The sequence below is a fragment of the Ovis aries genome, chromosome 3, assembly GCF_016772045.2.
Source record: "Ovis aries strain OAR_USU_Benz2616 breed Rambouillet chromosome 3, ARS-UI_Ramb_v3.0, whole genome shotgun sequence".
NCBI lineage: Eukaryota > Metazoa > Chordata > Mammalia > Artiodactyla > Bovidae > Ovis > Ovis aries.
In genome coordinates, this window is record NC_056056.1 from 137,758,276 (window position 1) to 137,773,869 (window position 15,594).

The 15,594-nt window shown below is 41.0% G+C and overlaps 1 non-coding gene across 1 annotated transcript; it reads right to left on the reverse strand.

Annotated features, from left to right (window-relative positions):
* Positions 1 to 1,189: 1,189 nt before the first annotated feature.
* On the reverse strand, positions 1,190 to 1,312 carry LOC114114276 (U6atac minor spliceosomal RNA). The gene has a single exon (XR_003589104.1). It is a non-coding gene; the product is annotated as a U6atac minor spliceosomal RNA (small nuclear RNA).
* Positions 1,313 to 15,594: the final 14,282 nt, after the last annotated feature.

Genomic DNA, 15,594 nt, shown 5'->3' on the forward strand with positions numbered 1-15,594 from the left:
GGAAAAGAGAAAGGCTACCCACTCCAGTATTCTGGCCTGAAGAATTTCATGAACTGTATAGTCCATGGGGTTGCAAAGAGTTGGATACGACTGAGCGACTTTCACTAACTCACTGGATGGAAATAGGCATTATTTTTGCAATTTTATCCTTTGAGAGACATTAAATCCAGTCCTAACTCATTCTTTAATATTTGACTTCATGTTAGCGAATTGATACCTCATTTCTAAGAAGCAAACATTTCCCCTTGTAATAGAAGTCAGTTGGGCTTGATTTTTATGTTGTTTGGAAAATGTTGTTCATGGACTGTATTACATCTATAAATAAGAGGTATACATGAGATGAGAGCCTTAACGTTACTGACATTTTTGAACTTGATGTTATTTGTGAGAGAAGAACTCTTTCTATGTAGTTGCCAAGGAAACAGGTGGTTGAGTGATGGCAGTTTTATGTAGCCTTATTGGGAGTAGCTTCCCTGATAATTCAGTTGGAAAAGAATCCTCCTGCAATGTGGGAGAACCGGGTTCAATCCCTGGGTTGGGAAGATCCCCTGGAAAAGCCAAAGTCTTCCCACTCCAGTATTCTTGGGTTTCCCTTGTGACTCAGCTGGTAAAGAATCCATCTGCAATGTGGGAGACCTGGGTTCGACTCCTGGGTCGGGGAGATCCCCTGGAGAAGGGAAAGGCTACCCACTCCAGTATTCTGGCCTGGAGAATTCCATGGACTATATATCATGGGGTCGCAAAGAGTCGGACATGACTGAGCGACTGAACTGAACTGAACTGATACAGTTGCAAAGAGTCAGACAGGACTGAGTGACTTTCACTTTCACTTTCACTGTTGGGAGTAGGAGAAAGGAAGGGTTAGGTGAATGAGGTTACTTTTCAATCCTCCAGTTCATCCAGGGTGGTTCTACTTTACTCACTTCTGTTTTTGTCTTTATATAAGTTTTTAAAATATGATGCTGTAAGTTCACTATCTTTGGATATTGCACATTTGTACATTGAATAGTGTGAAGTGAAACAGAAGGTGGGAAATATAAGTGATCATATATAAGTAATGAAGTCATAGAATATCAATGCTGATTAGGCTGATAAGTTAAAAATATGTGTATTATCCCTTAAGAAACAATTGAAACAACAATAAAAATTTATATGGCTAATTGTCCTTTAGAAAAAATAATAAATAGTTGTAAAACTATGAATGATGCTATGAAGTAAGTGGCAATCCCTAACCATATATTTGTTGAACAGACCTGAGGGCCTCTTCCATTTTTGTGACGAGAAGTGCTAATATCTTGCTTTCCTACAACACAGATTTATTCAGAGTTAAAACATGTTTGCAGAAGTTTGATCTGGTTTAACATTATTTTTTCTTATATGAGGAAATGAAATTGGCTTATAGAAGATGAGACCATTGCAGAGCATGATATTCATGCTTTAGGTTTTTCTGATGTTCACAATTTTATTTATGCCACCAACCAGGCATCAAACAGAAGAACTGTGAAGAGTTTCACGTTATTAGTGTGTATAATGTGTTCAGTTCAGTTCAGTCGCTCAGTCGTGTCCGACTCTGCGACCTCATGAATCACAGCACGCCAGGCCTCCCTGTCCAACACCAACTCCCGGAGTTCACTCAGACTCACGTCCATAGAGTCAGTGATGCCATCCAGCCATCTCATCCTCTGTCGTCCCCTTCTCCTCCTGCCCCCAATCTCTCCCAGCATCAGAGTTTTTTCCAATGAGTCAACTCTTTGCATGAGGTGGCCGAAGTACTGGGGTTTCAGCTTTAGTATCAGTCCTTCCAAAGAAATCCCAGGGCTGATCTCATTCAGAATGGACTGGTTGGATCTCCTTGCAGTCTAAGGGACTCTCAAGAGTCTTCTCCATCACCACTGTTCAAAAGCATCAATTCTTCGGCACTCAGCTTTCTTCACAGTCCAACTCTCACATCCATATATGACCACAGGGAAAACCATAGCCTTGACTAGACGGACCTTTGTTGGCAAAGTAATGTCTCTGCTTTTGAATATGCTATCTAGGTTGGTCATAACTTTCCTTCCAAGGAGTAAGCGTCTTTTAATTTCATGGCTGCAATCACCATCTGCAGTGATTTTAGAGGCCCCCAAAATAAAGTCTGACACTGTTTCTACTGTTTCCCCATCTATATACCGTGAAGTGATGGGACCAAATGCCATGATCTTTGTTTTCTGAATGTTGAGCTTTAAGCCAACTTTTTCACTCTCCACTTTCACTTGTATGGGGATGCCACAATAGGTATTTCAATAAATATTTATTGCTTGAAGGTATAATTGAATGTACTCTGGTAGTGGAAATTATGGTGGTGAATAATACACAGTTGACCACCCCACTCCAGTACTCTTGCCTGGAAAATCCCATGGACAGAGGAGCCTGGTAGGCTGCAGTCCATGGGGTCGCCAAGAGTCGGACACGACTGAGTGACTTCACTTTCACTTTTCACTTTCACACATTGGAGAAGGAAATGGCAGCCCACTCCAGTGTTTTTGCTTGGAGAATCCCAGGGACAGGGGAGCCTAGTGGGCTGCTGTCTATAGGGTCGCACAGAGTCGGACACGACTGAAGTGACTTAGCAGTAGCAGACCCTTGAAAAAAGTGGAGTTAAGGGTGAGAGAACAAACCCTCCTCACAGTCGAAAACCAGTATTTGTTTAGTTGCTCAGTCATGTCTGACTCTTTGCGACCCCACAGAGTGTAGCCCACCAGGCTCCTCTGTCAATGGGGATTCTCCAGGCTAGAATAGTAGAGTGGGTTGCCATGCCCTCCTCCAGGGATAGAACCCAGGTCTCCAGCATTGCAGGAGGATTCTTTACCATCTGAGCCACCAGGGAAGTCCAAAAACTAGTATATTTGGCCTTTTATATCCTTGGTTCCACATCAGCAGATTCAACCAAATGGGGATTGTGTACTACTGTAGTAGTATCTAGTGAAAAAAATCTGCATGTAAGGGAACCCATGTAGTTCAAACCCATATTGTTCAAAGGTCAATTGTAATACCAGGAAAGAATGAAGGGTATTAAAATAAGATTCCCAAGGACAGATACAAGGGGAATAGCATCACCTAAAGAGGTAGTTTAAAAAGTGGAAACTGCAAATAGACTGGTGGAGTTGTCTTTAGAATCAGGAGAGGGAGCCAGGAGATTCAAAAAGCAAAGTCTCTGAACTTTCCTGGTGGTCCAGTTGTTAAGACTTCACCTTCCACTGTAAGGCATGTGGGTTCAATCTCTGGTCAGGGAGCTAAGATCTGGCATGCTTTGTGGCTAAAATAGAAAAACATAGAACAGGAGCACCTTTGTAGCAAATTCAGGAAAGACTTTTAAAAAACGGTCCATATAAAAAATGTGTTTGTTTGTTTTTTTTTTTGAAAAAGCACAGTTTCAAGAGAAAGACATCATCTGTAGTGCCAAACTGTATCAACGCAATTAGGATGGAAGAATCTAGAGGCATTAGGTGAAGAATTATCCCTTGAGACTAAGTCCATTGCTTTAAATAAGTTTTTTTCTGATGCTCCCCACCCAAATTATTTTATTATCTATCATCAACTGGCTTAAAGCTTAACATTCAGAAAATTAAGATCATGGCATCTGGTCCCATCACTTCATGGGAAATAGATGGGGAAACAGTGGAAACAGTGTCAGACTTTATTTTTTGGGCTCCAAAATCACTGCAGATGGTGATTGCAGCCATGAAATTAAAGATGCTACTCCTTGGAAGGAAAGTTATGACCAACTTAGCATATTCAAAAGCAGAGACATTACTTTGCCAACAAAGGTCCGTCTAGTCAAGTCTATGGTTTTTCCTGTGGTCATGTATGGATGTGAGAGTTGGACTGTGAAGAAAGCTGAGTGCCAAAGAATTGATACTTTTGAACTGTGGTGTTGGAGAAGACTCTTGAGAGTCCCTTGGACTGCAAGGAGATCCAACCAGTCCATCCTAAAGGAGATCAGCCCTGGGTATTCTTTGGAAGGACTGATGCTGAAGCTGAAACTCCAATACTTTGGCCACCACATGGGAAGGGTTGACTCATTGGAAAAGACTCTGATGCTGGGAGGGATTGGGGGCAGGAGGAGAAGGGGATGACAGAGGATGAGATGGCTGGATGGCATCACTGACTCTATGGATGTGAGTCTGAGTGAACTCCGGGAGATGGTGATGGACAGGGAGGCCTGGCGTGCTGCGATCCATGGGGTCACAAAGAGTCGGACACGACTGAGTGACTGAACTGAACTGAACTGAGTTCTACTAGCACTCTGTGCACTGAATGTGAAACTGAAATTACACTATTGTGATATAATTGTTAAGTGTTTATATATCCGCTGTTCTCTTTTAAAGGCAATGTCTCTTTTAAATGCTGTGTCTTTATTCATGTTTGTGTCTTGACAGTACCTCGATGGTGAATCACCTTTACCCTCTATGAGAATCACTTTAACAGATAGGAGAGAGATAGGGCTGAAGGCAGTAGAGTTGAGAGGGGATTGCTATTTATTTTATTTTTAAATATGAGTAACATGGACACATGGATACTTGTAGAAATGAAAATGTAACCAAATGCAGATTTGTGTACCCAACACATAGTGAGGGCAAACAATACAGAAACATTGGAGTTTGGAGCAGACAAAAGTTTATTGCAGGACTGTGCAAGGAAATTGGTGGCTCATGTCCCCCAAACCCTGAACCCTTCAAAGGCTCTCAGCAAAGCATTTTTAAAGGCCAGGTGAAGGAGGGGCATGGTGGTGGTTGCAGACTTCTTGGTGCTGGAATCATTTGTTCTTGGATCTGTCCACGTAGGTCAAGTCATATAAACAGTAACAAAATGAATCTTATTCTTTATTCTGCAGTTTTAAAATTTCTATATGACTGTGATCTCGGAGAGGCAGCAGTGAGCAGTGGCTTGAAGTGAGATCATAATTCCCTCCCAGGAATTGGACCTAGGTAGCACAGAGTTGGAAACGACTGAGCGACTTCGCTTTCACTTTTCACTTTGATGCACTGGAGAAGGAAATGGCAACCCACTCCAGTGTTCTTGCCTGGAGAATCTCAGGGACGGGGGAGTCTGGTGGCCTGCTGTCTATGGGGTTGCACAGAGTCGGACACGACTGAAGTGACTTAGCGGCAGCAGCAGCAGCAGCTGGATGAAAACCAGAAATCCTAGCTGCCAGCCCACCAGGGGCTAGAGGCTAGAAGCAAAGTTGCTCCCATTGAAAAATACATTTCTCAAGGAGGAAAACTGTAAAAGCAGGTATAAAGTTTGTTATTAGAGATATAGCACAACAAGTGGGAGAGCACATAGAGAAACATTTTGTTTAGTTAAGACAGAAGCAAGGCAGAGATACACGCTCCGGAGAGTAAGGATGTGGGCTTCCCCACTAATGAGGAGGAGCAGAGTAAAGAAGTAGTTAATTCACTTACATGGGGCAGTTCTGCGGGGTCTTTGTTTATCTTTGGCGAAGTTGTTCTGGGTCTTTGTTTACATTTGGCCAATTATCTAGTTTCTTTTTCCACCCCTAATCGTCCCTAGGGTCCTCTCCAATATGTGTGTGCACAACTTTTTTCCAAGATGGATTCTAGCCCAGGGGCCTTTGGTCGTGGATTGCCATCACTAACTCTGGGTGATGCCCCCCTCCTTAATACATAGAAGAACTGTACAAAAAAGATCTTCACGACCAAGAGAATCATGATGGTGTGATCACTCACCTAGAGCCAGATCCTGGAATGTGAAGTCAAATGGGCCTTAGAAAGCATCACTATGAACAAAGCTAGTGGAGGTGATGGAATTCCAGTTGAACTGTTTCAAATCCTGAAAGATGATGCTATGAAAGTGCTGCACTCAATATGCCAGCAAATTTGGAAAATTCAGCAGTGGCCACAGGACTGGAAAAGGTCAGTTTTCATTCCAATCCCAAAGAAAGGCAATGCCAAAGAATACTCAAACTACCGCATAATTGTACTCATCTCACACGCTAGTAAAGTAATGCTCAAAATTCTCCAAGCCAGGCTTCAGCAGTATGTGAACCATGAACTTCCAGATGTTCAAGCTGGTTTTCAAAAAGGCAGAGGAACCAGAGATCAAATTGCCAACACCCGCTGGATCATGGAAAAAGCAAGAGTGTACCAGAAAAACATCTATTTCTGCTTTATTGACTATGCCAAAGCCTCTGACTGTGTGGATCACGATAAATTGTGGAAAATTCTGAAAGAGATGGGAATACCAGACCACCTGACCTGCCTCTTGAGAAACCTGTATGCAAGTCAAGAAGCAACAGTTAGAACTGGACATGGAACAACAGACTGGTTCCAAATAGGAAAAGGAGTATGTCAAGGCTGTATATTGTCACCCTGCTTATTTAACTTATATGCAGAGTATAACTTGAGAAACACTAGGCTGGAAGAAGCACAAGCTGGAATCAAGATTGCCAGGAGAAATATCAATAACTTCAGATACACAGATGATACCACCTTTATGGCAGAAAGTGAAGAGGAACTAAAAAGCCTCTTGATGGAAGTGAAAGTGGAGAGTGAAAAGGTTGGCTTAAAGCTCAACACTCAGAAAACGAAGATCATGGCATCTGGTCCCATCAGTTCATGGCATATAGATGGAGAAACATTGAAAACAGTGTCAGACTTTATTTTTGGGGGCTCCAAAATCACTATAGATGGTGATTGCAGCAATGAAATTAAAGGATGCTTACTCCTTGGAAGGAAAGTTATGACCAACCTAGATAGCATATTGAAAAGCAGAGACATTACTTTGCCGACTAAGGTCTGTCTAGTCAAGGCTATGGCTTTTCCTGTGGTCATGTATGGATGTGAGAGTTGGACTGTGAAGAAGGCTGAGTGCCGAAGAATTGATGCTTTTGCACTGTGGTGTTGGAGAAGACTCTTGAGAGTCCCTTGGACTGCAAGGAGATCTAATCAGTCCATTCTAAAGGAGATTAGTCTTGGGTGTTCTTTGGAAGGACTGATGCTAAAGCTGAAACTCCAGTACTTTGGCCACCTCATGCAAAGAGATGACGTATTAGAAAAGACTCTGATGCTGGGAGGGATTGGGGGCAGGAGGAGAAGGGGACGGCAGAAGATGAGATGGCTGGATGGCATCACCGACTCAATGGACGTGAATTTGAGTAGACTCTGGGAGTTGGTGATGGACAGGGAGGCCTAGCGTGCTGCAATTCATGGGGTCGCAAAGAGCTGCACATGACTGAGCGACTAAACTGAACTGAGTCTTTCTTTGCATGTGCAGGGTCTCCTTTGCCCCAGGAAGGGGAAATATGTGACCTTTTAATCTTTTACTCAAACTGGGTTTAGTCCCTCTCTTGTCCTTGCCATAATTGTAATCTTAAAGTATCCACAAGAAACAAAGCCTGGCTTTTTTTTTTTTTAATCCGCAGAGGTGAGACCACTCAGATAAGATGGATGGTCATATTTTGAGGTCAGCATATAAGCACAGAGCTGAAATCAAGTTGAAGCACAGTAAAGAGTTGTATGTTATAGAATTTGAGATCAAGTCATTATATGATTTATTAACAAATGCTAATGTGTCCTATTATGTCAGGGACTGAGATTTGAGAAGAAGACTGAGCTTAGTACCAAGGGAAGAGAAGGATGGGACAATGGCAAATATTGGGGAAGAGACTGAGTTAAGAGAAATTTTTTTTTGCTTAGAGTAAGGATAATGAGAATTGAAGAGTTTCAAGAACTATTTAGTTGATAAAATTGGAAGGACATGGTGGTAGCTGGTATGGGAAGTGAGGGAGAAATAAGAGGAGGGTGACTACTAGGTTTCCCAACTTGGGTGCTGAATGGATAGTATCACTAATGACTGAGATACCAAATTCAAGAAATTAACTTAAGGGGGAAATAATATATTTTAAGCTTGTTGATACAGGGACATCAATGGGATGTAAAGAGTGAGATATCAAGAATCCAAATCAATAAAGACATAAACTCTAGGAAGGATTCTAGTCTGGGATGCATGCGTTGGCATTAGGCTGGAAATTAAACCACAAGATTGGCTCTGAACTCCTACTGAGTGAGTAGAATGAGGTAAACCATGAGCAATGAACAGAATCTTAGAGTATGCCAACTTTAAGGAATGGGCAGAAGAGCATTTCTAATGGCCATAGTCAAATATAGCCGAGAGCTTTGGAACAATAAATGTTGCAGAAGACTGTAGGATTTTGCACTTAAGCTATTTTGAAGCTAGAACTGCTTTAGGACTTGGGGTTAGGTGGTGAATATATATTAGGTTTATCACATTTCACCCTGGTAGCAAATAACCTCAAACCCTCAATGAATTAAAACAAATATTTATGTCTTGCTGATGAATACGGTGTCCATCTTGGATTGGTTCTGATCTGGCTGAGCTCATTTGGGATCAGATTCAGTTCAGCTCTGTGTGTCTCTCATTCTGGTACCCAGGATGAGCATCGGTAGCTACCTGGAGTGGCTATTTTTGTGGCAGAGGGTAAGCATTTAGGAAGCAAATTGAAAGGCACAGTCCCTTAAATTTTCTACTAAGAGTGGTACACTGTCAGTTCTACTCACATTTCACTCATCAAAGCAACCCAAATGTCCAAGTCCCATTCAGTAGGAGTTGGGAAATCATGACAATCCTAAAAGTAGAGGGAGGTGAGTATCAGTATTTGGTGAACAGTAGGCCAAGGGGACGACAGAGGATGAGATGGCTGGATGGCATCACTGACTCGATGGACGTGAATTTGAGTGAACTCTGGGAGTTGGTGATGGACAGGGAGGCCTGGTGTGCTGCAGTTCATGGGGTTGCAAAGAGTTGGGCACGACTGAGTGAGTGAACTGAACTAAACTGAAACCTGTCTAAATATAGTTGGCAAACATGGGTAAAAGGGAAGGTCAGATACTCTTTAAGAAGTTGAAAAATAGCCAATAATCATTAACAATTAATATGGGCTTCCCTCGTGGCTCAGATGGTAAACAGTATGCCTGCAATGTGGAAGACCTGGGTTCGATCCCTGGGTGGAGAAGATCCCCTGGAGGAGGGAACTGCAACCCACTCCAGTATTCTTGCCTGGAGAATCTCAATGGACAGAGGATCCTGGTGGGCTACAGTCCATGGGGTTGCAAAGAGTCAGACATGACTGAGCGACTAAGCACAGCACAGCAATATGGGTCAAGGACTATTTTAAGTTTTTAATGTATTAAGGGTATACTTTAACCAATATAACCAACCTATAAATAGGTAATATTATCAACCTATTTTATAGATTAGGAAACCAAGGCAGGAAAGGTTCAGCATCATGCTCAAAGCCATTTAAGTAAAAATATCAGAGCATAGGACCATGAGTGAGTGATAGTCACTCAGTCGTGTCTGACTCTTTGGGACCCCATGGATTGTAGCCTGCCAGGTTCCTTTGTCCATGGAATTCTCCAGGCAAGAATACTGGAGTGGGTTGCCACTGAGTTTCGGTTAAAGCAAAAGACTACTGCCTAATCCCCAGAGACAAAGACAGCATACTCACCGTTCTCCTACTCTAAATCAGGGAGTCTTATTATCTTTTAAGTGCTTTTTGAGGTTCATCAGCAGAAAAGATCTTGGCCTTTTCTATGACTGAACTCATTTTCAGTTATCTGTATGCACACCACAAAGTTCATCATCTTTGTTTCTTGGCTATAAATGCAAGATGTTTTCCATAATATCAGTACCATCATACCTTTGCTTGATGGGCTGTGTATGTTATTTTTTTAAAATCTGTAGCCTCAGGAGTGGAACTATATGACTTTATTTTTTATGTATGACAATAATTTATCTTTCAAACTGTCATTTAGGTGTGATACCGAAGCTTAGTCGAGTTCCTTGATTAAGAAGGCAATGACATTTAGTAATTTCTCATTTAAAATTGAAAACTTATTATAATTCATGATTTTCACCTTTTTGTCTCTTTCCAGGCGTTAGTGTTATGCTCCTGGTCTGGCACGGACTGTGACATTTTTGAGGAGTAGCATCTGTTTCTCAGCATTTGTCCTTGTCCTGTGCTGTTCTCCTACTCCACAAGTAAGTCATCCCTTCTTGTCCTCAGGCATTTCCCCCGCCCCTCTCTCTCTGGGAAATCTATCATGATGTGAATCTTCCCCATTCATTTTCTGGCAAGACTGGGCATTCTGATTCTTCTCATTCAACTGCATCTTACTCCCCTCATGGGACACTTTGCAGGCATTTGCTCTCTCATATTAAGCTTATAGCCTTGGACCTCTAATAGGGAGCTATTCTCCCCCTCCCTTCCCATGCATTCTAAGATCAAGGAAAGTCAGGAGAACGTCTCCTGGTCACTTACTTTGTGGAGGGACCTATACAAATCAAAATGGAGCCTAATAAATGCTTTCTGCTTCTGTGACTCAGTTTGCCTCTTGCATGATCCTGTAGATCATGTAGTTTTGGGGAAATGGAAACTTACAACCATGCTAGGAACTTAAGCTTATCTCACTCACCCTGCTGATTGCAATTACCCAGTCCCTGTAATCTTGCTTAGCCATGCTTGTCTGTGTGAAGGTCAGGCAGTTCCCCACCCCCCTCCCCATCCTGCGTGCCTAAAGTAACCAATAGAAGATATAGAATGGAAACCCGGAATTGGGATTCCATAAGGGAATGGTACACCAACAGTTGGGGCTCAGAGCTTGGAGTGTTGACTCCTCTGGGCCACCAGTGTAATAAACCTGAGTTCTCCAATGCTCTTGAGTGTTGCTTGGTTTCTCAACAGCCAGTTTCTGCAATAACATCTAATAATTCATACTGCCTTTTCTGGTCTTGGTTGGAGTGTAACTCCTTTGTCCAAGGGATTCTTCAGGCAAGAATACTGGAGTGGGTTGTCATTTCCTTCTCCTGGGGATCTTCCTGACCCAGGTTCAAACTCTGGTCTTTTGGCATCATATGCCGAGTCTTTACCATCTGAGCCACCAGGAAAGCCCCCTTGGTTGTTATACAAGACCAGAAAAATCTCTGTAGTTAATTCTCACAGGGATTTACGTCTTTCTGATCTACACGTAGAAGGAGGACTCAGTTCTCCTTCACATTTACGTCTCCAAACTTAAAGAAGGGGGAATATTTAGTACACACAAATGTCTCAAATATTGTCCAAGGACGGAAAGCAGCATGACAAGAGACCCATATTCTAAATACTAACTCTCCTGAATTTTCTCTTTTCTCTCCTTCCCTGTTTAGTGAGGGAATGCCTATTTGTGTTCTCTTTAAAATGTTTTTGACCTTTTCAACTTAAGATTTCAAAGATTTTTGTGTCTTTGTTCTCTGTTTTCTCTATAATTGGGCAAGAGGTGTGGATTTAGGGGAGTAAGTGAATTAAAGGATAAGTTGGAAGGAAATATCACAGTTCTATTAATACTTTTCAACACATCCTCTCAAATGCTTTCCAGTTGTTCATTGCCACTTGATCTGCTCACTAGATTCATGATAGTGATAGATCAGTTATTATAATATCATAACAGCAATCAAGCTTATCACACAAATGCTCATTTCCCTAGCTATTCATGCAATGACTTTCACTTCTTTCATATATTTAATTGCTATAGATATCATTTTCTTTTTATAACCTGTTGACAAAATTGATTGAGAAGTCCTATTTCTCTTCTGTTTTTATGTTTTAGTCTCTTCTGTTTTTCTTTACAATTTTGCCATTTCTTATAGACAAGAATGCTAAAGTTTTGGAGGGATGTATTTACCTCTGCAGACTGTTTTTCAGTACCAAAATTCTTTGAATGGATTAACTTATGCTGGGAAGGCTGGAAACTGGAGGTAATTTTGGTTGACAATTTGGTACCACAAATCAAATTAAACTATACCGAAACCAAACCAAACCAAATGAAATTTAGAGTAGCTCACCTTAGAGTGGTGGGAGAAAGGACAGGTTTTAGATGTGCTAAGACATCTATATGTGTTTTCCTACTCAATCTCACCTCTTCTTTTTTCTGTTTATGTCCTCTAGAGGCATCAGTCTGAATGAGACTGATGACTGGGCCAAATACTGGGAAGGGTTGGAGCAAGAGAAATCGCACCATTGCTAGTGATGTTGTCCTATCTTTCACCCTTTTCCTTTTGGAAGTTGATGGATATTTTCTGGGTGTATGGAAAAATATATGAAAGTTAATTAATTTAAAGTATTGTTTATTTCATTCACTTAAGTGTGGAATAAATCTAATCCAGTAAATCAGAATTAAGGTAGAAAGCCTAAGCTTTCTGAAAATTCCGCTGATTTCTGTCCGTAAACCACTATTATCACATTAAAGATGATTGTTCCTGGGCCAAGGTTGGGACTGTGATTTCCTGGCTTATTTCCTCTCCCACATTCATCCTCACCACAAGCAATGCAGTCCTTCTTAAAAGGGCTCTTAGATTTTTTGTTGGATTGCTCTCATGGATATGAGCTTTAGTATAGATATCTAGGAGCAGAGTGCCAAAAAGTGACTTGAAGTCCTTTAGATTTCCTATCTCTTCAGCACCTTCATTCTTTTTCAAAAATTAATTAATTAATTTTAATTGGTGGCTAATTACTTTACAGTATTGTGAGCACCTTCATTCTTTGATCACAGAGGTACTTTCACATGTGGGAGAAAGTGACAATTTAGGAGATTAGGATTTACATATATTGTTGTTGTTCTTTATTTGCTAAGTCATGTCTGACTCTTTTGTGACCGTGTGGACTGTAGCCTGCCAGCCTCTTATACCCTACTATGTATAAAATAGATAATTAGCAAGGAACATACAGTAGTATACAGCAGTATAGCACAGGGAACTATACTCAGTATTCTGTAATGACCTGTATGGGGAAAGAACCTGAAAAAAATGAATACATGTATATGTATAACTGATTCACTTTGCTGTACCCCTGAAACTAGCACAACCTTGTAAATCAACTCTACTCCAATAAAAAGAAAATTCTGTTCACAGTCTGTCATGAAATACATTGCAGTTTGCTACACCTTTTATATTTTTCAGATTCTTCACTGTCAGGCAAGATTATTGGAAGGCCAGAGATAGGAAGCATTCTAAGAGCGGGAGGTCATATGACTATTCTGGTTGGGGGCTTTACCTGGCCTTTTATTTTTCCATCAGTGAACCAGGAAATGAAGTGTTAACCTGTTTTAAAGGTCTTTAAGTATAAATTAAATTTATTTTCACTTATTTACTTTTTGACCATTCTGCACGGAATGCTGGATCTTAGTTTCCTGACCATGCACCCTGCAATGGAAGTGCAAATTCTTAACCACTGGACTGCCAGGGAAGTCCAAAGTATAAATTAAAGGGTAACCCAAGAAGATGACTGAATTAAGAGGCACTATTCTCTATTTTATGACAAAGATTTAAGAATTTGTTTTCTAACTGTTAATGGAAGAGGTATCAATGTTATTATGAGTCTGTTGATTTATTAGCACCTGTCCTGATTTGTGAGGAGGAACACTTTTTCACTGACTCCAGCAATGGCTCTCTAGGTCTTTCATGTATTCAGTTCTGGGCTTCTTTCAGATATCAGAGAAGAAGCTGTTTATGCTTTAGTATCCAGTAAAATAGCCATTAGAAGTTTCCTCTGGGTCTCCTAGCCACACAAGGATGAGGCATCCATTGATACAGCAGTATAGGCTCAGTTCAGTTCGGCAAAATTTAGAGGCAAGCCCTCCCAAACAGTGAGAGCAACAGTCAGGAAAAAGGGAAGAATGAGTTCAATAAATGGGCTGTCCCACTGAAATACAATACTTGAAACTGTGATGTAGATGTACACTTGGCCTGATTGTGATCTGTCAGTCCAAATTAGTTACAGAGTTCTTCATTAATTTTGTTAAGAAGTTGTAAAACTTAACATTGCCTTCTTCGAAAACACATCTCCCTACCAATGTGTGAGAGACAATGGTGATATGCTTCCACAAGTAGTAGAGATCGTGCTTGGGAATATGTTTCTGGTGTCGTTTACTTTGCTTATTTATTGAAGGTGTAGTTGACAAGGTGTAGTTAACATTACTGTATTCTGCACTAAAATTTTTTTATAAGGTAGAACTCATGTTAGGTGTTCTTGAGACGGTATCAAAAGAAATGATTAAGTGTACTCATCTTAAAGGTACAGCTTGATGGATTTTGATATATGTGTGCAACTCAACACAGATCAAGATACAGAACCTTCCATCAGTTTAGGAAACTCCCTCATGCTGCTTCCCAGTCAGTCCATTCCCATTGATAGCCATTATCCTGATTCTGCTAATAAATGTACTAATGTTACTTTTCCAGTCAGTCTTTAACATCATGTGAAAGTGAAACTGTTAGCTGCTCAGTCATGTCCGACTCTTTGCGACCCTGTGGGCTGTAGCCTGCCAGCCAGGCTCCTCTGTCCATGGGACTCTCCAGGCAAGAATACTGGAGTGGGCAGCCATTCCTTTCTTCAGGGGATCTTCCCAACCCAGACATTGAACCTTAGGTCTCTTGCACTGCAGGCAGATTCTTTACTATCTGAGTCAATTTTAATGTCATATAAATGAAATTATAAAATATACACTCTTCATGTCTGGCTTCTGTTACACAATATCCAGGAACTTCATCTATTTGTTGTTTCCAGTTTTTTAAATTGCTGTATAGTACTCCATTGTATAAATATACTATATGTACGAGTTTATTTACTCATTATGCAGGTGGTAGATATTTGGGTTTATTACATATTTTGGTTATAGTGAATAAAATTATCACAAACATTCTAATAATGTCTTTGCTGGATAATTAAATTCGTTTCTTTTCATATGTATGTAGGAGTATAATTAATAGATCTTAGATATGTGGTTTTGATTTACCACAGATTTCCCCTAAATGATTGAACCAGTTCACATTCTCACTATCAATGTTTGTGAGCTCATTTGTGCCGCTTCCTCATCAAGACTTGAAGACTTTGAGTGTTTTAGATTTTTACTATTTAGAATGGTTTCATTTATATACAGCTTAAGAAAGAAAGTGAAAGTGAAGTCACACAGTCGTGTCCAACTCTGTGTGACCCCATGGACTGTAGCCTACCAGGCTCCTCCATCCATGGGATTTTCCAGGCAAGAGTACTGGAGTGGATTGCCATTTCCTTCTCCAGGGGGTCTTCCTGACTCAGGAATCAAACCCCAGTCTCCCGCATTACAGGCAGATGCTTTACCCTCTGAGCCACCAGGGAAGCCCATATACAGCTTAAGAGCTTGCTAAACTCATAGTTCCCTTCCTTTTATCTTTGTTTTGTGTTGTGTTGAAGTGGCAAGGCTGAGGATGAAACCTTATATATAAGGATGGCAAAGCAAATGGATGGAAGGAATCTGAATCACTGATGATTTTATTTAGATATTCAACCAATTCTAGAACCATCTGTCTCCATGAAAGTGAAAGTGTTAGTTGCTCAGTTATGTCTGACTCTTTGTAACCCTGTAGACTGTGGCCTACCAGGCCCCTCTGTCCATGGAATTCTCCAGGCGAGAACACTGAAGTGGGTAGCCATTCCCTTCCAGGGAATCTTCCCAACCCGGATCAAACCTGGGTCTCTCCTGCACTGTAGGAAGATTCTTT